This window comes from Anolis sagrei, chromosome 5 (genome assembly GCF_037176765.1).
Source record: "Anolis sagrei isolate rAnoSag1 chromosome 5, rAnoSag1.mat, whole genome shotgun sequence".
Taxonomy (NCBI): Eukaryota; Metazoa; Chordata; class Lepidosauria; order Squamata; family Dactyloidae; genus Anolis; species Anolis sagrei.
In genome coordinates, this window is record NC_090025.1 from 149,385,555 (window position 1) to 149,412,057 (window position 26,503).

Here is a 26,503-nt window from a genome sequence, read left to right on the forward strand (position 1 = left end):
TGAGGAAAAAAAGCATGAGAAAACAAAACCCCGAACATTATGGACAGTGACAAGTGGACCAAGAACTGCTTTCATGTAGCATTTTGAGTATCCTTCCACTCTTATATAGTGAATAATTTAGCATTAATGGGTTATTGTTAGGGCCATCAAATTGCTCCTCTCCTGGAAGGACTCATGTGGGTGCCTTCAAGTCATTTCTGATTTATGATGACCTTGAAACTAACCTATCACAGGGACTTCTTGGCGGAAATTGTTCAGAGGGGTTTTGCCATTGGCCTCCTCTTAGGCTGAGAGTATGTGAATAGTTGACCAAAGCCACTCAGTAGTTTTTAGTGGGCATGCTAGAGTCCTAGTCCAAACACTCAAATAATTTAGCCTGTATTGGGTGCGTTGTGCTTGCTATGGTCAGAAAAGGACAAATCAGAGCATAAAGTCTGCTGGCCTAGGTTGCCTTGGTCTAGGACAGTGTTTCTCAACTTGGGGGTAGGGAGCCCTGTGGGGGTTGTCAGAGGGGTCGCCAAAGACCTTCAGAAAGCACAGTATTTTCTGTTGGTCATGGGGGTTCTGTGTAGGAAGTTTGGCCCAATTCTATCGTTTGGTCCAGATCCATCATTGTTTGAGTTTTGCTCTTTGATAGCTCTTTGATTGTAGGTGTACTATAAATCCTGGAGCCCCCGGGTGGTACAGTGGATTAAATTGCTGAGCTGCTAAAACTTGTTGACTAAAAGGTCGCAGGTTCAAATCCGGGGAGCAACATGAGCTTCCACTGCCAGCCCCAGCTTTTGTCAAACTAGCAGTTCAAAAACATGCAAATGTGAGTAGATCAATAGGTACCGCTCCGGCGGGAAGGTAACAGCGCTCCTTGCAGTCATGCCAGCCACATGACCTTGGAGGTGTCTATGGATAACGCTGGCTCTTTGGTTTAGAAATGGAGATGAGCACCAAACCCAGAGTTAGACACGAGAAAAACCTTTACGTTTACTTACAAATCCCAGCAACTACAATTCCCAAATGTCAAGGCCAATTTTCCCCAAAACCCACCGGTATTCAAGTTTGAGCATATCTGGTATTTGTGATAAATTTGGTCCAGTGAATGAAAATGCATCCTGCATATCAGATATTTACATTACGATTCATAACAGTAGCAAAATGACAGTTATGAAGCAGCAATGAAAATAATATTATGTTTGGGGGTCACCACATCATGAGAAACTGTATCATGGCATTAGGAAGGTTGAGAGCCACTGGTCTAGGAAATCGCCTATGCCAGCTTTCCAGCCCTGTGTCTTGAGGGCCAAAAGCTCTCCATAAGCCCGGGTCCCGCTCAGCAGAAGCGCCAGGCGCGAGGAGGCGTGTTTCTCCCGCGCTTTTCTCCTCCTCGCGTCTCTTCTCTCTTCGCCGGGGTTTCCCCTGGAAGCGGCGGCAGTGGTTTCCCCCAACCTTTAAATAAATTCTGAAGTAATCGCGTCGCTCCTCTCTGCCTCACGCACACAGACAGTTCAGTCAGTTCCCCAGATGCTGCTACTGCTGCTGCTGTGTTTCCACAGCACGCCTGGCCTTTCATTCGCCGCCATGCCCTCCCATAGGACAACATAGTGCGAGAGTTGTTGTTATTAGAGGGAAGGCAAGAAGCAGCATTCGCCAGCCCAGCGCCATGGCAATTTCTTCCTTTTTCCCCCTCCTTTCCTCCCATTCTGCTCTTTAAGTGCATCTAGAATTAATACAGTTTGACACCACTCTGACTATCCTGGCTCGATGCTGTTGTAATTTGGTTTATTTATCCTGTCGAAAGCGAATTGAGAATATTTTAAAAACCACAAACTTGGCATTAGGCTAGATTTCCTTTGACCAGAAGCTGGCCACTTGGAGTTCCTCTGGTGTTGCTGTAAGAAGGTCCTCCATTGTGTATGTGGCAGGGCTCAGGCTGCATTGTAGTAAGTGGTCTGTAGTTTACTCTTCTCCTCACTCACATGTTGCAGACTCCACTTTGTAGCCCTATTTCTTAAGATTGGCTCTGCATCTTGTGATGCAGTCTGTTCAGCGCCTTCCAAGTCACCTAGTCTTCTGTGTACCCAGGAGGGAGTTTCTCATCCAGCATCAGCCCCTGATTGAGGTTCTGGGTTTTTGCCTTCCACTTTTGGACTCTCACTTGCTGAGGTTTTGTTTTGTTTTGTTTTTTTTTTGTCATGTCAGGAGCAACCTGAGAAACTGCAAGTTGCTTCTGGTGTGAGAGAATTGGCCATCTGCAAGGATGTTGCCCAGGGGATGCCCGGATGATTTGATGTTTTATCATCCTTGTGGGAGGCTTCTCTCATGTCCCCATATGAGGAGCTGGAGCTGATAGAGGGAGCTCATCCGCCTCTCCCTGGATTCGAACCTGTGACCTGTTGGTCTTCAGTCCTGCCGGCATAGGGGTTTAACCCACTGTGCCACCGGGGGATCCACTTGCTGAGGTGTTCCTGCGTGTATATCTGTAGATCTTAGAAAGCTGTTTCTTGATTTAAGTTGTTGGCATGCTGGCTGATATCCGATGCCTTGGTCCTTTCATTGCTGGCTGCTCCTTTCTGGTGGATATCAGGTGGTGCAAAACCAGTTAGACAGTATAATTTCTCCAGGCATCCTGTGATAAAGCCCTAAACGGTTCTGGCCCAGCTTACCTGACCAAACTTATCTCTCCTTATGAACCATCTAGTACCCTAAGATCTTCTGGTGAGGCCCTGCTCTCGGTCCTGCCTTCTTCTGTCAAACTAGCAGTTCGAAAACATACAAATGTGAGTAGATCAATAGGTACCGCTCCAGTGGGAAGGTATTTATTATTTATTTATTTACAGCATTTATATTCCGCCCTTCTCACCCCGCAGGGGACTCAGGGATATTACAGTGTACACATATATGGCAAACATTCAATACCAATTTTAACATACAACATATACAGAGATTCTACTTCTTGCCCTAATTACACCATACAGGTAAGCATGCTAGGACCAGCAGTGATAGGACAGAACAATTCAGGAAAGAGAGAAGTCCATCATATTGTCAAAGGCTTTCATGGCCGGAATCATTGCGTTGTAGGTTTTTCGGATTGTATGGCCATGTTCTAGAAGCATTCTCTCCTGACATCTTGCCTGCATCTGTGGCAAGCATCTTCAGAGGTTGCTTGCCACAACCTTTGAAGATGATTGCTACAGATGCAGGCAAAATGTCAGGAGAGAATGCTTCTAGAACATGGCCATACAACCCGAAAAACCTACAACAACGCAGAGAAGTCCATCCTTTTTCTTGTTGGTCCTAGCAATCCTGGGTGCTTTTGCAGTGTATTCTTACTAGGAAATGCATACTGCTTAGCCTAATTACTTTTAACAGATTATTTGCATGCTGCATTGTCATCAAATTATGTGTTTTTGGCATGCAACTTCTCGTTCCTCAGAGCACTTGCAAAAATGGCAGCTTTCCACTCAGCAGAACTGCATGCCAGTTCAGCTTTATTAAAGAGAGCACTAGCTGAGTATTTCTGCTGAGAAGGACAAGGGAGGTCCCCTTTGTATTGGACTGGTATATTATTTTTTAACAAAAAAACTTGACCATATCCCTACTCAGGCACAAAGCTCACTTTGGGCCATCAGCTATTTTAGTCAAAATAGAAGCACAAGAGTAGGATAAAGTGGTCCTGAGGTCATCAACACCAGCACGAATTATTTCTCTTGAGATAAATTGAGTGAATAGTACATAATGTTCTGGTTTTTTTTTAAAAAAAATATGGGGGACTACAATCACTGGCTGCTAGTATTTTTCAAGTTGGTGGAGGCGTATCTCCTTCAGGTTTTAGGATGCATCTACACTACAAGTAATGCAGTTGGACACCACTAACTGCCATGGCTCAATGCCATGTAGTTTGGTGAGGCACAGGGACTCTGTGGCAGAGAAGAAGAAAGACCTTGCAAAGCTACAACTCACATGATTCCATTACAGTGAGCAATGACATTTAAATTGGTGACAATCTACATTCTACAGTGTAAATGCACCATTAGGCTAATTTTTTTCATGCCAAGAGTGACTTGAGAAACTGCAAGTTGCTTCTGGTGTGAGAGAATTAGCCATCTGCAAAGATATTGCCCAGGGGATGCCCAGATGTTTTGATATTTGTCCATCTTTGTGGGAGACTTCTCTCATGTCCCCACATGGAGAGCCAAAGCTGACAGAGGGAGCTCATCTGCACCTCCCCGAATTTCAACCTGCGACCTGTCAGTCTTCAGTCCTGCCGGCACAAGGGTTTAACCCATTGTGCCACCAAGGGCTAAATTGAAAAAGATAGATTCAAGTGACTGAACCCAAGCCCCAGAATAACTTCAGCACCTTGGATAGTTCCCTTCAAATTCAGGCCAATTCAATATGCATCATCTAACTAAATAGAACCATCAGCCACTTCTGCTGATAACTCTCACCAACCTTAGCCATCACAGCTAACTGTAACTATGGGATCAACACTACAAAAACATCTGGAAAATCACATCTCTTCTGTTATGTTTGCAAGAACAGCAATCCATTGCTTCAACATTTTGATCAAAGATTTATTTATCGTGTCAAAAAAAATCCTTTGCAGAGCTAGATTGGTGTAGTGTTTGAACACTCGAGGAATATTAAGGTTCAAATCCTTTCTCAACAATGGAAATTTACTGGGTGACCTTAAGCAATGCACACTTTCTCAGCCTCGCACAAAAGTAAACCCTTTCAGAACAACTCTTGTCAAGAAAATGCTGCCTTAGGGTCACCATAAGTCAGAAACAATTTGAAGGTGCACAGCAACAACAACAGCAAGCTTTAGCAAAAAATGAACCAGACTTTATAGTTTTGTAGGCTATATTATGGCTGATGTGGTCTTTTCTAATACAACTCTGCCAAGTTCAATAGAATTTGGGATAGCAATAGACTAATGGCAAAGGGTCATGATGGACACATCTTTTGTCCTTCTCTTTTTTGGACAGTTTCTGAATGGTTCTTAACTCCTGGAATTGAATAAAATGTTTCACTACATTCAGTACCTTTTCAAAACTGTTTGATTCCTTACCTGCCAAGGTTGTCTTTTAAAGAAATGCCTTGTTCTTTAGAAGCTACATATGGGCAATTAGTTTGACATTAAATGCCACATCTTAATACAACCAGCTGATGCTACCTTGCCTCTATTCATTCCATGGACACCACCCAATATTTCATTCAGCCATTATTAAAATATTGCATACATATGTTGTTCTAGTGATACTACTTGACACAAAGCCTAATCATGATGCAACATGGCATGACAAGGTCAGCCTACCTAATTTCCCAGTGGGCTAGTATACAAATATGTTGTTTCCCCTTTTATCACATACAAATTCATTACTAACAGTTCTGTTTGGAAGTTAATTACAATGACTTATACTCAAGGTTTCTCTGTTTTTTAAAGCATGAAGCTGGACATAAACTGTCCAGTTGGAACGCTGATAGATGTACAGTTGGAAAAGTGTAGAAAAAATGATAAATATTACAAATGAGTATTTATTAAGAAAGTTATTGTCAGACAACATTCCCTATGGAGAAATGGCCACTGATATCAACATAAGCAAAGGCCCTTTGCATGTATCCTTTTAATCAGGGGGTAGCTATGCAATTGGAAAAACAAGCATTTTCTTGACTTCAGTTAGAATCTCAGTGAGAAAATATACATCTTCCATTGCACCTTCTTTATTTCCTGGTTACATTATCAGCAAAGGAGGTCCCTTTAGCTCTATGCCTTCAGCTTTATAGCTTTTAAACAGAGGCTGGATAGCCATCTGTTAGGGGTACTTTGTGCTTTTCCTGCATGGCAGGGGGTTGGACTAGATTACTCGTGTGGTCTCTTCTAACTCTATTATTCTATGATTCCATACCCGTCTATATATGAGCAAATTTCCCATAGATTACAATATAATAGCCCCATGATCTTTCTCTTTACTTAAGAACAAACTGTACAGTAGTTTTTTTCCTTTAAAGACAGAGTCACCCCCATCAAAAAAGCTGGGACCCCACTGTCCTTAGACAGCGACACTACTGAAGCTTGTCCTAAGTCCTCTTAGCATTGAGCCATGGCAGCTGAAATGGTGTCAAACCGTAATTCTACAGTGCCGATGCACCTACAAGGGCTTAAGATACATACTCTGGTTTGGGTTTTTTTGTTGTTGTTTTGTTTTGTTTTTTAACCTTCAATAGTGTCCAGGAGTGGGATCAGACCACTTTTCTATTTCCCACAGAGGTCCTGATGTAACATGATTCTGGAACATTGTGGGCCAGTAAAAGATGTGGCCAGATTGACAGAGGTAGTAGCACTTCAGAAGACATCAGAAGACATCAGGGACCCAAAGCTGGAGCTGGCCCTATCTTTATAAAAGTTACTTTTTCGACTACACCTTTCAGAATTCCCCTGTGACCATGTTAGCTGGGAAATTATGGCAAATGTAGTCTGAAAATAATGTTCCTATGCTCTGCCTTCTGTTTTACAGTCATATCAAGAATGACTGTTTATGCAAATGTGCATGCAGGTGTAAGAGTGGGTTTGCAACCAGCCCTGCATTAACTCTCCATATTCAGTTTAAAGTGTACATGTGACTTACATTTGTTTAAGTATTTAAATAAAAAGCTCTCTGTGTATGATCATGGAGCTGTGTTTCTGATATCTGAAAGAGAGACCTGTGAACATGAAGGCTAGCTACACACATATTAGCACATATACCATTCAATGTGTAAATATGGATGAATCAATTGATATCCATTCATTATTACTCTTGCCTGTGCTCATGCACCATGGTGTTATGTATTGATTTATGAATTTATTTAACAGATATGTAAGAAAATGTTCATATATGTTTAATACTGTGTTTCAACATATTTTCTTACAAGTTATTCATTCACTCAGTCTGAAGGTGTCAATGTGGTGTATTGGTTTGAACATCAGATTAGTATTATGGAAAATAGGGTTGATTCCCTGCTCAGGTATGGAAATCAACAGGGAACCTTGGAAAAGTCACACCCCCCCAAACTTAGAAGAACCTAAAGGCAACCCCCCCTTTTGAACAAATCTTGCCAAGAAAATCTAAACAGTTTGGGACCTGCCTACCTTCATAACTGCATCTTTCCCTATGAACTGGCAAGATCACTAAGATCTTCCGGGGAAGCTCTTCTCTCACTTCCACCCCCATCAAAGGTTCAGTTGGTGGGGACAAGAGAGAGGGACTTCTTGGTGATGCCCCCTCCCCCCGGCTCTGGAACTCCCTCCCCAGAGAGATTAGACTAGCACCCACTCTGTCCATCTTCTGTAAAGACCTAAAGACATGGATGTTCCGCTGTGCTTTTGACTAGACAATTATTCTGATAACATGGCCCCAGCTAGGATCCTGCACTTTACTATTATTCAGTACTTAAAGTTATAATGCTCTTACATTGCTCGCTATCTTTGGTATTGCCAATTGATTTATGCATTTTAGCCATCAACCCTGTCCTCACAATTGATTTGCACCAGCCTCCCACCCATGCCCTAAAACTGATAATTATTGCAGGATTATCGGTTGCTGGTTGATTACTGCTTTTAGATTATTGTTATAATGTTTTATTTGTTTATGTTATTGTGTGTGTATTTTTATGTGTTTTATTTTAACGATGTTGATAGTTAAAATACATAGGGCTCATCCCGGTGGCACCGTGAGTTAGACCCCTGTGCCGGCAGGAGTGAAGACCGACAGGTCGCAGGTTCGAATCCGGGGAGAGGCAGATGAGCTCCCTCTATAAGCTCCAGCTCCTCATGTGGGGACATGAGAGAAGCCTCCCACAAGGATGATAAAAACATGAAATCATCCAGGCATCCCCTGGGCAACGTCCTTGCAGATGGCCAATCTCTCACACCAGGAGTCACTCCTGGCACGACAATAAATAAATAAATCTCTATGTAAGCCACCCTGAGTCCCCTTGGGGAGATGGAGGCAGGGTACAAAAATAAAGTTATTATATTATAAAATTATTAAATCCATTTTTAAGGTTGCCAAAAGACAGAAATGACATGATGTCACACAACTGAAATAAATCATTGGAAATTCTTATTTCCATCAAAATACACATCTTTAGGTGAATGTTTAAGCTCAAATATTCCATCTGCATTTTGCTATTTTTATGATCCAAAGGCTGCATTGAGGAATTCAAAGAAGAGGTAAAATAGAAAAAATATCTATATACTGTATTGGTCCAGGAGGTGTGCATCAGGTTAATTTGTAGTGGAAGGAACTCCTCAAGATCGAACTCCTCAAGGATTCTGATGTGAAGGTCATCCTGCTGTGTGTGTTCACTCACCCGGGACATGCCATTTCAAGACAGTGTATATGTTTGATTACACCTCTGTTAGTTTCAAATAAATAAATGAATGTATTTGGATGCTTTCAGGCTCTGAAAGTTTCTTAATCATGCTTTGATGTTCAGATGTGCATTTAGTTTCCAGATTGTTTAGTTATTTTCTGATTTCTTGAAGAACATTGGACATTTTTTTGTCAAGTTCTTGTCAAGTTCATCTGGCCACATATCCAAAGTGGGCTTCTGCTATGATCCTATGATCCTAATCCCCATATTCAAAAGTTAGTTCTGAAACTATCAAGATTTACTTTCAAGTAAACACATTAGATAAGATTGGGCTACTTATCTGAGGAAGTCATTAGGAGCAACAGACCAAAGTAGCAATAACAGTCATCTATAACTTTATAATTACTTTTGTGATAACTGTGGAATTAGGTTAGGCATCATTATAAATGCCGAATGGAAGACTTCTGTTTCTTTGCTTTATTAAAAAGACCATGTGAGGTATGAGGGAAGATTCCCCAAAGTGAACAAATGATCTCTTCTTAGTTCTTCAAGTAATAAAAATGGCTTGACTCTAGCTTGTGATTCATGGCCAAATATTACAGTACTGTTTTCTCCAGCCTAAGACTATCTGTCTGGGTATTTGCAGACTCTATCATACATTCCTTCCCCAGATTTCCCAGACTGGTGTTGTGTTAGATTACAAATTCCATCATGCTCAGGCAGGCAATTGACTATACTGGCTGGCAATAATTGGGAGGGGATATGTTTGCTTGTTCCATTTCACACTCTTCATTTACAAACTGTGTAGTCCATGCCATCACAACCTTTTGCAAAAATATACAGAAATACTTAAAACATTATAGTCACACACATGGAAAGGCAAACTTAACAGCTGATGTGAGCAAACGTTGTTAGATTCATGCTCCTGTGGAGACTTTGTCATCCTCAGAATATGAAGGAGGCTTATACCTGCCAAGGCCTTCTTCAGCAATTCATTGTGATGAATAGCTAAATCCTCGTTCAGTTCAAGAATATGGGGAGCTGGAGGACCTCCAAGTCCTAGTGACCACAGGTGTTTGACACTAATTTCCCCCCTTTAAAAAAATCCTCACCCCAAACCAACACATTTCTTCGGTAAAAACTGGGGAGGAGAGGGGATGGGATAATTTTCTCCATAACTGAAAGTTTCCAGAAATTTAACATCTTTGTCTTTCCTGCAAAAAACAAAGAATACAGATGCATGGGTCAGAGTATAAACGAGAGTTAGGTGTATGTGAAGCCACTGATTTCAGTGGTCTTAAGTGTGTCGCTTTGTTCTCGGGCTTTGAACTGCCAATTTTCATTAACTTTATGCCACAGGGAAGAAAATTAAAGGGAGAGTTTGCTTCTTTCGCCCCACACTTTTAATTTTCAGGCTGTGTAGTCTTTTGTTTGAGAAGTACTGTTACAATTCTGCATCAGTGGAATTCTTTGTAATTTAATCCAGCTTCATGCACATGAACAAGCAACCATTTCAGCAAATGGTCTCAAAAACACTGGCCAATTGCTTACCCTCTCCATTGCTCTGTCTTTGAAATGTCTGCAATAAAAATAGCAGTGATTTTTTAAAGGTTCAGATATAGTGCTAATAACTACAAAGGCTGTGATTCTGGGTGGAATCATCTTTACATAAATCCCACTAAAGAAATCACATTCTATCAATCACATTCTTAAATGTATTAAATAACAAATGAAATGCAGTAAAGGTTGAAATATGAATGGAGTTGTTCTGTTCATGATGCCAGCTATACCTCTTTCCACTCCCATACTATTCCTGCACCCCACAATAGCACTGAAGATGTTTACTTGGTTCTTTTTCCCCACCTATCTTAAGATTTCTTCCTATAGATACATAATTTGTTTTGTACTCCTGCAAACCCTGGCAACCAGCCAAGCCTGCTGATACTACTGTCTTGGGAATGGATGGTCTCAATTTGGCTACACAAGAACCCTGCCTTGTACAATGTGTTTGCTATTAGACTATCCTATGAGATCAGAATATATTCATAAAACACAGCCATAGTAATTTAATGCCACTAGAAACCCCTCCCCAAACTACAGCATTAACACATAGCACTACTTCACCAAAATACAAAACCTCAGATTTTCTGGAAGGGAATCATGATTGTTAAAAGAATATGAAATTACAGTAGAGTCTTGCTTATCCAACCTTCGCTCATTCAACGTTCTGTATTATCCAGCGCAGTCTGCCTCCCGCCTGGTTCCATAGCTGTTTCAATACCTTGCGATGGTTTGGTGCTAAATTTGTAAATACAGTAATTACTACATGATGTTACCATGTATTGAACAGTTTTTTCGTTCGATGTGTTGTAAAACATGATGTTTTGGTGCTTAATTTGTAAAATCATAACATAATTTGACGTTTAATGGTCTTTTCCTTAATCCCTCCTTATTATCCAACATTCTGCCGGCCCATTTATGTTGGATAAGCAAGACTCTACTGGATTATGGTTCTATACAGGCATATCTCAGTAAACAAAGCCTTTGACAAAGAATCTTCTTTTTGCAGACTGCTTAACCTCCTATTTTTCTCCTTGTCTTCTGTCTAACTTGAAGGATTTTTAAATGAATTGGCATTTTTATGATTGATCTGTGATTGTAGAAAGTTGATTGACTGGTTGATGCCGTCTCCACCAATTCCATGTTGCCAAAGTTGTGACTAGATAGGCAGAAACTGTATAGTTGTAAATTTTGTAATATTTTTTATTGATTTTCAGAAAAAAGAAGAAAAAACATACAACACTATAAGATACAAAGAAGAAAAGATGCAAACTAAGCAAGAATAACAGAATCAAAATAAAACAATAAATACAAAGACTCTACTTCCTTCCCTCCTTTTGAGGTAGAGGTTCTTCCTAAATCTTCTTGTGTTCCATGTGGTAAAAAAAGAAACTTAAATAGCCAATGCTTATTTATGTTTACAGAGACTACTTGGTCCTTAAAATATTTCTCTGATTTCTCCCATTCTTTCTTCACCTTGCTTAGAGAGCTCCCCTTCATTATTCTAGTTAATTTGTCCATTTCCATGGCTTCTCTTAATTTCAGTTGCCAATTATAGATGGAAGGAAATTCAGATATTTTCCAATTTTTTTGCCAACACTATCCTTGCTTTTGTAATCATATACATGATTATTCCCCTTGTAGGTTTATTGATTTGTACATCTATCACATTGAGAAGATTACAGCTGCTGTGTAAATTCTAAGTCTACTTGAAAAATATTGTTAATTGTATTATGTGTCTTCTTCCAATTCCTAACTCATTTACAATTCCATAACATATGATATAGTGTACCTTTCTCTTTCTCACATTTCCATCATAGGTCTTTCTTGGTTATATATATTTTACCTAGCATCTGTGGGGTTAAATACCAACTATAGTGGACTTTATAATCATTTTCTTTAAGACTCCTAGAACACGAAAAGTCCACCATGCATTCCCAAGATCTTGCCCACTGGTCAATGCCCATTACCCTTCCAACATTTTTTTTTTTTTTTTGCCTAAATCAGCATATATTCTTTTATGGGTCCTATTTCTTGTTCTTACTGTATTAATTTTTTATATTTTGGAAATAAAATATAAAAAGTTAGAAAAATAGAAAAAAAATAGATAATATATAACTTTATAACTTCTTTGGATTCTATAATGGGAGAAAAGTGGGATGTTAAATAAATAAAAACATAAAATAAAGAGGAAAAGGTAACTGAACTGACCAAACTGGGCATTAACAGGAAATGCAGAAATGATTATCAGTTCCCACACAACCTTTTACAAATGGAGGAGGGAAGAAAGGCAGATTTGAGTTGAATGTCAGAAGAGCAACAGGGGCCTGGCTGAAAACACTCCTTGGGGCTATAAGTGAAGCTTGAAGTATCAATATCTGTCAGGAAGAGCATCTTCCTCTCAAAGCAGGCAACCAGCCAGCTGATGAATCCCAAAAACCCAGTGCATAGGTTGCTAAAAAGACAAGCTATGGCAGGAGAAGATTGCACCTCTCTGCTCACAATGTTCACTGTGCTTCCCTGCCTGGTTTAGACTGGTTGCCTGATGAATCTGAAGACCTTTACATTTGTTCTAGAATGAATGGAATGTAGTCTTCCACATTCAAAATACAGGGAATAATCAGAAAAGAAATCACAGTATTGTAAATGGTGAAGACAATCCCTTTCCCTGATTTGAATAAGTTCCATTCAACATCCTTGGTGTTGTTGATTAAAGTGTAGTGTCCATAAGGCAAGATGTTCTACTTATGTATCAGATTAATAGAAACACGTGGAAACCTGGAACAGCACATTAAAAAAAAACCACCTCCATAATTAATTAAATGTTCACATCTCGACTGTAATTTTCCTGTCCTACGTCATCACATATGAGTGTAATTTATGTGAGTGTTAAATGAACAAGCCAATTGTTTCAATTAAAGTCAGTATATTACATTGCCTGAACTTTCTCATTCATTGTTTTTACTTTACTTTCTGGATAAATGCCCAGAACCATAAATAAAACCTCATTATGCATTCTACTAATATAGGACAGACACCTTATGTTGTCTTTCAAATGAGCACCTTTGCTTTCTATGATTTGGGGTATTCTTGTCCATTCCTTGTGTTACATTATCACTACCACCACCACCACCGTCATTATCATTATCATCATTATCATCACCACCACCACCATCACCATCTCCCCCTCAAAACCAGGGTTCTACTAAACCAAAACACAAATTCTAGTTGAGTCCCAGAACTCATGTTCCCAGAACCAGGATTTAAAAACTAAAATAACACTTCTCTGTCAAGTGGATTAGATACAGGGCTAGCCAAAGACATTTTTCTACATGAACTGCATTGGTCAGAATATAAATGGAACCTCTCTGTGCGCCAAAATCAACGTACATAGTGCCCAATGCCAATGAAGTTCTCTTCACACATGTGGCAATCTTTAAATCACTTTTCTCCATAATTAACTGCAACAGATTGTTAAGTGTTTGCTGCCTTCTATAATCCTAAAAGTCTTCTGCTTTGGGACAGGCATCACAGTATGCCTAATGGTAGGACTGGCCTTGAGCAGAGTTCCTTGGACTTTTCACATTTGTCCTCAAATAAAAAAGGAAATCTTTCTTGTTATATAGATCTCCCTGGTGGATGTATATAGGAGACATGTCATAAGGAAGGCTGAGCAAAGGAAGATAGGGGCTTTTGAACTGTGGTGTTGGAGGAAAATTCTGAAAGTGCCTTGGACTGCGAGAAGATCCAACCAGTCCATACTCCACGAAATAAAGCTCAGCTGCTCACTGGAGGGAAGGATATTAGAAGCAAAGACGAAGGATGTTGGCCATATAATGAGAAGACAGGAAAGCTCGGAAAAGACAGTGATGCTGGGGGGAAATGGAAGGACAAAAGAAGAGGGGCTGACCAAGGGCAAGATGGATGGATGGTATCCTTCAAGTGACTGGCTTGACTTTGAAGGAGCTGGGGGTGGCAATGGCCAACAGGGAGCTCTGGCGTGAACTGGTTCATGAAGTCACAAAGAATCAGAAGTGACTGAGCAAATAAACAACAACAAAACTTCATTTTTGTATAGCAGTCTACCATGCTCCTAGAAAACTAAAAGACTGAGGTAAAGATTTGATCAAAACTTCCAGAAAACTATCTGTGTTGGTGTGTTGCAGAAGGGGGAAAGTCTGGCAACATTTTTTTAAAAAAATTAGTAAACTGTTAATCATATGGACAGCATGTTACCCTGAGTTACAAATTCACACACAAACACACACACAGTTGGAGAATGCGTCAACACTGGGGTCAAAGCGAAATGAAATGCAGAAAGTACAGACAGTGGCAATTATCTTAACAGTGGCTATTCACTATGCAGTTTCTGCTGATAATACAAACATCCTGCTACAGAGTAAACCAATTAACACAGGTAATGCATTTTTTTAACCAAAAGCATTATTCTAATTCAAGCCCTAGGGACAAATCCAACCTCTTGATTAATTATATTTCAGCTATTTGGCTTTTTCCATTCAAAGCTACTTTATTCAAGAATAGCCATTTTAAGATAAATGACAGAATGTCTTGGGGAGCTAGAATCAGAGTGGTACAGTGATTTGAGCATTGGAGTAGGACTCCCTGGAGACTAGGGTTTGGATGTCCACTTAGCTATGGAAAGCCACTTGGTAATACTGGACAAGTCACATGCTTTCAGCCTGAGGATGACAAGAGCAACTCCCTGAACAGATCTTGTCAATAAAACCCCATGATAGTGTCTCCTTAGGGTTACCATAAGTCAGAAATTGTTTAAATGTACATAAAAACAACAACAAAGACTTCAAAGGCTGAAATCCTTCCCCATTCCTTTTTCACTATTACAATTTGTGATGTATGATTTCCATCCAGTTCTTTCTTGGTGCAAACTCTGGACATGGCTGACAGGATGGCATATAGCAAATAAAAAGATGAGCAAGTGAATCCTCATTGCTAATCTCTGTTAATTATGGATGGTGTTGTTACCTTCTCTTACTGTATTATTGACAAATCAGAGAGATAAAGTTGCCAATTCATTTTGTTGTCCCTGTTTCTGTATCTTTGGCCCCTTCCACACAGCTGAATTATCTGATTTAACTGTAATATATGGCAATGTGGACTCAGATAACCCAGTTCAAAACAGATATTGTGGGATTTTCTGCCTTAATATTCTGTGTTATACAGCTATGTGGAAGGGCTCTCTGTTTTCTAGTCTATGTTTTGGGCAGAAATAATGTTATTCATTCATCATATCTAAGTCATTTTTGCTGGCAGTGATAGGTGCCAAACAAGAGTGTTCTATTGTTTTCTTTGTAAATCCTCAAACAGAGACAGATGCTATTGTAGTGTATGTTCTGGGTAGATGCTGAAGGCATGGAAGTAGTAGGTTTCTGATTTAAATGGGACTTATATTTCATATAATTACAAAGTAATATCCAGAAAAGCAATCATTTCCATATTTACACAAAAGAAGTATTATTAATGTGTCTTATCATTCAGTCTGCAATGTCAGAATATAACATTCTCTTGCCTGTTTTTAGCTCTCCCTTGCCTTCAGATACTCCCATAGTTTTACTACATCTTCCATCTCTTCACCATCGTAAAGCCATATCGTTACTTGTGAACTTAGAGCAGCAAGCTCCACTGACACCACTCTTCTCAAACAACATTCTTCTTTCTTGCTTCTAGTCTCAAACTTTCCTTCTGAAACCTAAACAAGGTGGACATGTTGAGATGCTACTAGATTCCCCATAATGTGTAGGAGGTCCAAAGATAGGGAAGCAGCATAGAGGATTAAATCTCTCCTTGAGGCACACCCTGGTCTCAATAATATACACCCCAAGGCTTCTACTCAAAATGCAAAAACAAGGATTCCCCATATCCTCCACAATTGCTTTTAGTGTGTCTCGTAGTATGGAAATTAATTATCACTCCCTACTAAAGCTCAGTTTACTTATTAAAGTATATGTAACTGAGTCAAACAAAATCGGGTTAGATCTAACATTAAATATAAATAGATGACAGTGCGACTGTTATTCATGACTAACCTAAGTCTTATAGGTTGACACTAAACATAATTTAATGTGAATCCAATCTACATTCTTCCCATGTGTGCTTCCTCTTCATATTCTTTCCTATCATCTTGCTTTCCTCTTTGCAGAAGTTTAAATTGTGAGTTCCTAATAGTAGGATGTTTATATTTGACTGTGTCATTGTAGTTCTCAAAGACAAAGGCTGTGTGGAAGACACAGCTGTATAAAAGCCACATTGAATTGGATTATATGGCACTGTGGACTCAGAACCCATTTCAAGGCAGATATTGTGGATTATCTGCCTTGATATTCTGGGTTATATGGCTGTGTGGAAGAGCCCATAGTTATGATAACTTGTAATATGAATATTCAAAATGATCTTGTAGTATCTCACAAACTAACTCAGAGAATGAAGTTGGTAGCATGAGCTATTGTAGACTAAGTTTACTTCCTCTGATGTGTGTTCCTAGGCATTCCACTCCATGCACCGAGGAAATAGACTTAATCTATGAAAGCTTGTGCTACCAACCCCATTCTCTCAGCTACTCTCTAAAGTGCTACAAGATCCGTTTGGATACAATCATTGTCGTTGTTGCCATTGTCATCATCACTATCATTGCCATCATCATCTTGTCATACTTGCTAGTCTGATACTCTTGTCATGTTCTTCCAGACAAGAGAGGCTGCTACTGTTGTTCTGAAAATCACTGTGTGCGTGGAAACACTTTAGTTGCTTTGTTGGTTGGTGGGTGGATCCAAAAATACATTCATTTGAAAGCAGCCAAGCAGAGAAAAAAGTGCAGGATTAAGAAAACAGGAATACCTTTTTTCTTTCTTCAATTCAGCTCTGGAGGAAATGTGGTGAAGTGGGGAGATAACAGGAGAGCTTTTCGGTAGCTTGCAGCAGAAAACCCAGGATTGCATAGATGTGAGTGCCTGAGCTGGCAGAAATGGACCTCAGCAGCCCCTTCGGTCCCCTCTTCACCCTGCAACATATAAGATCAGGGGAGTCTTCCAAATGGGTTAAACTGTGTTCTAGCAGAAAGAGGAAATCCCTGAAAATCAACCAAAAGTAACTACAGAGGGCTTGGCAGCAAAAGAGTGGTGGGGAATTTAGTGAGCTTTCATTCCAAATTCTATACAGGTCTTTGAGTGTGGTGGATAGCTTTTAGTCAGTCAGATATGTCTATCACATAAGTCAAATGGTGTCAAGCTTCAAGTGAAACTATTCTTTCTGCTGCTTGACTCTGCCAGCTACTTCATCCTTCCAAGGTAACAGTATTTTTGCCTGTCACCCAGAAATTTCCTTTTTCTGACTGAACAGCTGGTGCACAATTTTCACAGAGATAATTTATATGAGAGTTCCTAATAGCAGGGTGTGTGGATTTTCAAGCAGAGGACACATGTTTCAGTGATATTACTCTGAACAATTATACCACTCCATATATTGATACTATAGAGCAGAGCTTCTTAAACTGTGGTTCCTGGTCCAAAATAGGTCAACCATATTCCATTTGTAATGCCGTCTATGAATCCACCTTGCCACTTCTCAGTCAGAAAGTCTAGTAAACTCAAATGAAATGTGTGGATGTGCCATTTAGACTGATAATCTGAAATGCTTTGTAGATTAAAAAATACAAGCAAACTGTATGACACATCTAAGCTCCAACATTCATTTAATTTCTGCAGACTGTGATAGGCACTGAATAAGGCCCCTTTTCTTTGTACTGAACATAATATGCCTATAGTATTTTTTAAAAAATCATCCAGCTCCTGTTATCTTCCATGCCCTTCCTTTGATTCCAAAATTATTATTCTAATATCAGGAATGCTATGAAATTTTGTTTATGGGGCACACTAGATGTTTGTATTAGCAGACATTGAAGGTGTCCTATCTGTCTTATTTTAATGGGCATGCATACTCCATATTTTAAAAAGCTTTTGTGGTTTTTGTACATATTTGATTTCTTAGAAATACACTGCCAAGGCTCGTAAATATGGGAATATCTGATGCAAGATGCACTGTGTCTAACAATTAACCTTAAGATACTGAAAAATAATTAAATTATTTCTCTTTTTCTTATTGCACCATTTTTGTTAGAAGCAAAATAGGAGATTTAGTCTCTTTACTAGGGTAACAAGATGACACTATTAGCTATTTTTTTTCTGTTATGACTTTGGCTGACTAATTTGTTATGTTGAACCATTCCCCTCACCCCCCCCCCCCCCCAAATTAGTTGCCAAGAGAACAGAGCCAAATATGTAGGCGTACCATTACCAGTAAGCCGGGTAAAACCAAAATATGTTTTTCACAGCTTTGAAGTACCTTCATATATATTTGCTCACTCAATTGTCAGAAGATAAAAACAAACAGTGTGTGGACCCCCTATTAAATGGAAGATGATTATCCACTTTAGACAGCTCCTGCAGATAATTTGTGATAACATGACAGAGGTAACATAAATTCCATCTTTAACAATTGGTGTAAACACAAAGAAATGCAAAGCGAATTAAACTGACAGCTTGCTTTATACTATGGCTAGGCCCTTTGCTTTTAAGGTAAAAAATGGAAGATGCTTTTTTAAAAAGAAAAAAAACAAAATGACCACTATAATTAAGCATAGTGGGAAACATGTTCATTATAATCAATAGAGTCAGAAGGATTCGAAACAGAAAATTCACAAGAGTTAAATAATTATTTTCATTAAATTTATTTTTAGCCTGTTCCTCAAGTAGGAGTGATTCAACTTTCATATTCAAATTTGGCAAAGGCAATTATGATAGCAGTACATGTGAAAAAGATCTTGGAGTCCTCATGGACAATAAGTTAAACATGAGCCAACAATGTCATGCAGCAGCTTAAAAAGCCAATGGGATGTTGGCCTGCATAAATAGGAGTATAGTGTCTAGATTCAGGGAAGTAATGCTACCCCTCTATTCCGCCTTGGTCATACCACACCTAGAATACTGTGTCCAATTCTGGGCACCACAATTTAAGGGAGATGATGATAAGCTGGAAGGTGTCCAAAGGAGGGCAGCTAAAATGATGAAGAACAGACCCTATGAGGGGTGGCTTAAAGAGCTGGGCAAGTTTAGCTTGAAGAAGAGATGGTTGAGAGGAGACATGATGGCCGTGTATAAATATGTGAGAGGAAGTCACGAGGAGGAAGCAAACTTGTTTTCTGCTGCCCTGGAGACTAGAATGTAGAACAATGCCCTTCTCTCGCTCCTGCCCCCGTCTCAGGCACGGTTGGCGGGGACGAGAGAAAGGGCATTCTTGGTGGTGGCCCCCGTCTCTGGAACTCCTTCCCCAGGGAGATTAGGCTGGCACCCTCCCTAGCCACATTCCGTAAGGAATTAAAGACGTGGATATTTCGCCATGTTTTCGATTGACGACGCCTATGACAAATGGCCTGTATCATGACTTGAATTGTCATTCAATCTGATGTCCTATATTATATTAACTGATCCTGTTAATTTGCTCTGTTTCCATGATTTTTCCTATGCCGTTATACATTGTCATCTACCTTACCAAACCACTTTATCCTTTAACTAGTTCACGTAGTGGTTTTCCTCCCCTCCCCCTCCAAAATTAGTCTGCTGTTATTGTTGTGACTAGCTATTTTTGGTATATTGTTTTATGCTGGTTTTATGCTGTTTTAATTGTTATTGCTTTATTTTAATTGCATTCTGCCTGGGCTTGGGCCCCATGTAAGCCACCCTGAGTCCCTTTGGCGAGATGGAGGCAGGGTAGAAAAATAAAGTTCTCCTCCTCCTCTTCTTCTTCTTCAAACTACAGGAAAGGAGATTCCACCTGAACATGAGGAACTGTGAGAGCTGTTCAGCAGTGGAACTCTCCATGCTGGAGTGTGGTGGAGGCTCCTTCTTTTAAGGTTTTTAAATAGAGGCTGGACAGCTAACTGTTGGGGGTGCTTTGAATGTGATTTTCCTGCTTCTTGGCAGGGGGTTGGACTGGATGACTCGTAAGGTCTCTTCCTACTCTATGGTTTGATGATTCTACAAAAACCTATAAACCGAGATGGGCAAACTTCGGCCCGTCAGGGGTTTTGGATGGGAGTTGAAGTCCCAAACCACTGGGGAGCTGAAGTTTGCCCATGCCTGTTATAAACACCAAAAAGAATGTACTGTAGCTATAAACCAATCCAAATAAAAATGCCACATACTGCTTTTAGTCCATAGTGAACTTCAGAATGAAGAGTAGTTCGATTTGGTTCTTTTAGATTATTTCTCTGTTCAGATTATTTCTGTGTTAGGCAACCAGGATTTAAACCTTTTAAAATAGTTCTGTGATGAACACTGCATCTCAATCATTGTCATTTTGTTTGTGAAGGTTGCCTTTATGTTTCCATGGTTATGTGTGATATCCAATAACAACAAAGGAGACCCTTCTGCAGTCAGTCTAGGTCAGATTGGTGCAGGATTGTGAATCATTTTTATGTAAGGACACAACTTAACCAGAAGAATAGCCTTGTTGAAGGACCCATTTACTGTAACTATCTTGTCAGTAGTGACATTTCCAAGAAGACTTGAACAAGGACTGTGTTTTTACTTGAGCTTGATAGGTTCACTCTTTTTGACCTCTGGTATTCCCTAATCAGTGACAGTGCAAAATTGAGTTTTCTGAAAGTCTAAAAGTACAGTATTCCTTCCATCAAAGCTTTTCTTTTATATATAATTGTTGTCAGCCCGTGAATCTTGAATATGGTATTAATCTATTCATTATAATTACACAGCACAATGTTAAAAACCATCTTACGGTAAGATTTTTATAGGGGCCAACCATAATGTTGTCAAATTATGGACAAGTTTTCTGCCTCTTCGTAAGTCTTCATTGACATGATGTAGTCATCAGGATATTGGGACCAGGTCTTAGATCTAAGTCTCCACTAAACCATGAAGTCCCCACCACACCACTATTTTCATTTTGAGCTAGTCACTTTCTGTAAGCCTGGCACATCACAAAGGATTGTTGTCAGGGGCGGCTCAACCCATTACGCAAAGTAAGCATTTGCAGTATAGTTGATTTTTCCCAGGAGCACTCTTGAGGCACTCTTGGGGGAAAATAGACCTTGACATATGCAAATTGTAGTTACTGGGATGTATAATTCACCTACAATCAAAGAGCATTCTGAACTCCATCAATGATGGAATTGAACCAAATATGGCACAAAGAACTATGACAAACAAAAAATATATATCAGTGATTGGTTGGGGGGGGGGGCGCCAAAATACTGTTTGCTTACCTTTGAAAATTACCTAGGGACGCCTCTGATTGTTGTGAGGGTGACATCAGGAGGAGCACACCACCTTGGATTCATGAAAGGAAAATAACTAATATACAAAGAAAACAATTGGATAAGATGGACAGTGTGGTGGTTAAGCTGGACAAAATGTCCTCCTCCACAACAATCTTAATTTTAAACAGGGTGAGCAAATAGAACGATTATTAGAAACTGTGATCTGAATAGACTTCAGTATAATGCAATATGTTGTCATCTGTTGTGAGTAAACATTTAGGTGCTACATTTGCTGGCAAATCAGAGGACTATTTATTTATTTATTTCCAGTATTTCTATCCCGTCCTTCTCAACCACTGAAGGGGGACTCAGGACGGCTTTCTTTTGGCAACAATTCAATGTCACAAGTTTCAACTGTGGAGGGTTAGGTATTTTGCAGTTTCTAAAGTGTTGGTTTTTCCAATGATTCCTGAGTCACTACATATAACAACAATTAAAACAATAAATAGAACATTAATTAAAACAATAAAAACAGTATTAACAGTCGTAACACCATTCCAGTCGAATTCCATATTCAAAGTGCTATTTATGCCTGCTGTCCAAAATCCTGGTCCCAGAACCACAACTTCAGTTTCTTCCTAAAAGGCAGGAGGGATGAAGACGATCTTACCTCATTGAGAAATGAGTTCCACAGGCAGGGGGCTACAATCGAGAAGCCCCTGTCTCTCATCCCTGCCAGATGTATTTGTGACGCTGGCGGGCGTGAGAGCAGGGCCTCCCTGGATGGTCTTAAATTGTAAGGCGGGATGTAGAGGGAGAGGCATTCGGACAAGTAAGCTGCTCCAGAACCGTATAGGGCTTTATAGGTCAAAACCAGCACTTTGAATTGAGTTCAGAAGTGGACCAGCAGCCAGTGGAGCTGACACAACAAGGGGTGGTATGCTCCCTGTATAACTTTGTGGAGCCATCAATTTATTTATGACTGCATAAGATCATTATTTTATATAGTTCAATTTCATTTTATATGGTTCAGTTTTAAGTTTCTATCTAAATCTTTTCTTAGGAAAAGAAATTCCATATGCTTAGAAGACTAAAGAGACCAGACAACAGAAGTAGAGTGAACTTAGGGCAGGTATGGGCAAACCCAGTCCCAGGGCTGGATGTGGCCCCTTGGGCACTTTTCTCATGCCCCTCTATCTCTCACTATCCCATCCTTCCTTCTCTCTTTCCTTTTTCCTTTCCTCCATCCCTTCCTTACCCCCCTCTCTTTTTCCTTCCATCATTCCCTCCTATCCTATCATCCTTCCTTCCCTCCCTCCCTCCCTCCCTCCCTCCCTCCCTCCCTCCCTCCTTCCTTCCTTCCTTCCTTCCTTCTCTTTTTCATCCTTCCTTCCTTCTCTCCCCCTTCCTTCCTTCCTCCCTTCCTCCCTCCCTCCCTTCCGTCTCTTCTTCCTTTCCTTCCTTCTTCCCTCCTTCCCTCCCAGATTAAAGTCAATGTGTGGAACCACCCTCGGAGTGCGGTGGAGTCCTCTTCTCTGGAGGCTTTTCTGCAGGGGCTGTCCATCAGGAGTGCTTTGATTGTGCCTTCTTGCATGGCAGGGGGTTGGACTGGATGGCCCTTGGGGGTCTCTTCCAGTGCTAGGATTCTATATCAGGAGTAGGCAATATGGTGTCTAATGGATACACTTTTTCTCTCCTGTCCACCATCTCATCCTGACCAAGGCAAGCCCTTTTAGGATCAGGTTTTTCCCACCCACCACACTCCATCCCGCCATGTGGCTCCCAAGTTAGAAAGTTTTCCCATGCTTGACTTAGGGCAACTAGAGCCCTTAACTAGTTTGATTAAACAGCACCTGTTATTCAGAACAGCTTCAAAAAATCATAGGCAACTACCCAAACCTTGTATTAATTCCACTACTAACATTAATGCCAATAAATCCGCAGTCAACAGAATAATGTAATATAAAACTTGTGTACTGAATGTGTATGTTAACACATGAATTAACAATGAATAAAACTCCTGATGACAATTGGAACAGTAATGTTAAGCCAAACTATAATAAAGCCACACTGTCTCAGCCCCAAACTGGCTGGAGACAAAATGACTGTTGTTGAAAAACCAAATGGCCATGGTCCACCCATGCCAGTAGGCTTGGACAAAAATGCAACTGCTAATTAAATAAAATAGTGTGCATCCTCCAAAGCCAGTAAGAGGGCAAGATGACCAACAAGAATAAGGGTGGGAATAGTGATCCCCTGTTTGGGTATCAGCCAGCACGTCAATGACTTAAATCAAGACATAGTTTTCTTAGATCTACAGAGACACTCGCTGGAACACCCCAGCAAGCGAGAGTCCAAAAGTGGCAGGCCCAAACCCAGAACCTCAATCCATGGGTGATACCAGATGAGAGACTTCCCCCTGGACACTCAGAAGACTAGAGGACTTAGAAGGCGCTGAACAGACTGTGCTCTGGCACCACGAGATGCAGAGCCAATCTTAAGAAATGGAGCTACAGGGTGGAATCCTCAGCATGTGAGTGCAGAGAAGAACAAACCACTGACCAACTGCTGCAATGCACCCTGAGCCCTGCCACATGCACAAGGGAGGACCTTCTTGCGGCAACACCAGAGGCACTCCAAGTGGCCTGATACTGGTCAAAGGACATTTAACCAACTACCAAATTTGCAAAATCTGTGTGTGTTTTTTTCTTTTTCTTTTTAATCTGTGTGTTTGTTTTGCTCTGTTAGAATTGTAGTACAATGGTATGGTTGCTGATGACACAAATAAATAAATTAACAGTCTGAAAACCAGACATGTTGGGCCACAGGGTTGAGGACAAACTACAGGCCACACCCCGATGGGCTGACAAGCTGCCCAAGATAGCAGTGATGCTGGGTGCAGTCAAAAATATTGGATCCAAAACATATGAAATTATGGGGCAGCTCTAATTCAGTCACACTGTCTCAGCTTTAGTTAGATAAGAGAGAACAAAAGCAAAATAGTGGACCTCAGTACAGCACCAAGATGGCTGCCACAAATCTCCAGAAAGACCTCGTATAGTCAGAGAGAACAAGCAAGGGTGGACCTAAGTACAGTAGCAAGATGACTGCCACAAATCTCTGGAAATGTTTTATAAAATGGTGGTTGAGCACACGGCCTAGGCCAACTTGAAGCATAATGACCTGATGCCCACCAACCAGCCCTCTTGCAACAAGTATCAAAGCTTCCTGAACACCTGACAACCTGGGAGGGCTAACAGGCATAGGGCTGGTTGCCCTGGACAATGAGGCTCAACCTCTTGCCAGGCAAAAGCAGCCACACTGCAGCCCAGAGGCAGACGGGGCCTGAAGCTCAGGCTCAGCTGGAGCCCCGCTATCAAAGGCTCCAAAAGCCCTGAAAGGAACTGAAAAAGGAGTCCCAATCCCACGCACCAGACTCAAAGTAATAAGAAGACTAACAAATGGGGAGAAGTGGGGTGGTGAGCTACTAAGGCACTATGGAAAAAATAAATAAATAAATAAATAAATAAATAAATAAATAAATAAATAAATGTAAATAAAATGATTAGCAAGAAGTCAGAAAAATGCTCCAATCTCATTTCCAGTAATTAGAATGCTGCTGCCTTCTACCTCCTCCAAAAAGAGTCAAAGAAGCAGATGGGGTCTGCGACTGCTTCATATTAGCAAACTCAACTATGTCCAATCACACCACCATCTGACTAAGGAAATTATGGTCTGGCTCCACTCCTGGATGCCAACAGATTCATTTCCCACACTTCCACTACTTTGCAGTGTGGGAAATGGGCTAGTGACTTTTAGTTAGATTCTACTGTGAGTTATATGTTCTTAGACCACCAGGCTGACTTCAGAAATTTGGTTCCATAATATAATGTATTGATTGATTGATTGTGTGTCAGGAGTGACTTGAGAAACTGCAAGTCACTTCTGGTGTGAGAGAATTGGCCATCTGTAAAGATGTTGCCTAGGGGATGCCTGGATGTTTTGATGTTTTACCATCCTTGTGGGAGGCTTCTTTCATGTCCCCACATGGGGAACTGGAGCTGACAGAGGGAGCACATCCGCACTCTCCCGGATTCAAACCTCCCATCTGTCGGTCTTCAGTCCTGCCAGCACAAGGGTTTAACCCATTGCACCACCAGGGGCTCCAATGTATTGATAACAAACTTTCTTACAGGGTTGATGTTTAGGTTGTTGTGAATTGAAATTTAATGCATATAATTCATCTCTTGAACTTAAAACACTGCTTTTTGAAATAGAAATACAGAGCTGTTTCTTAAATAATGTTTTATTCAAGATATCTGGGGTGACTTTCTGGGGTGACTTCTTCCTGTTATATTAGTTGACAATTCATTAGAAATTAAAGCTTGTGTGAAGCTATTCCTAAGAGTTCCCAGTTTTAAGGTCGGTTTATTTAATTTTTGTAGATGTCACAAACTCTATGTATAAATGTGAATGAAAGAAATGTCCTGAGGTTAACAGTCTTGTGCCAAGTTTCATCCCAAATCAATTTCTTCTTTTGGCATTAAGAAGTCATGAGTTACTTTGCTGAAGTGTTAATACATGTAATATCTTAGAAAGGTCATTCTGTCTTTGATTTACACTGCAGTACCAGAAGTTTAAATTAATGCTTTCAGTCATTGGTCGTATAAGGCTACAAGTTAATTCTGTCACTAATATCCAAGCAATTTAAACAAATCAAGGCTTTTATTTTCATTTTTTCAAAATACCTATTCTTTGGGACCGGGCTGTGGTGCAGCTAGTTAGTAGCCAGCTGCATTAAATCACTACTGATTGAGAGGTCATGAGTTTGAAGCCAGCCCAGGTCAGAGTAAGCTCCTGACCATTAATAGTCTAGCTTGCTGTTGGCCTATGCAACCCGAAAGACAGTTGCATGTCTCTAGTAGGAAATTTAGGTACCACTTTATGTGGGGTGGCTAATTTAATTAATTTACAATGCAAAAAAACTTTCCAGCAGTGTGCAGAAGAACGAGGAAATACACCGTCAAAGGATCCGGTGTCACAAGTGGATGATGAAGCAGCAGCTCCCCTTGTGGCCGGAACCAAGCATACCCTCATGAAACCAGAAAAGCTGGAATGTTAAATTGCTCTGTGTCTGTATATATGTTGTATGTCTAAATGGCATTGAATGTTTGCCATGTATATGTGCATTGTAATCCGCCCTGAGAAGTGTGGAATATATATATTGTAAACAAATTAATAAATTCAGCAGTCTGCTTGTTTGTGTTGCTTTATTCCAGAGCT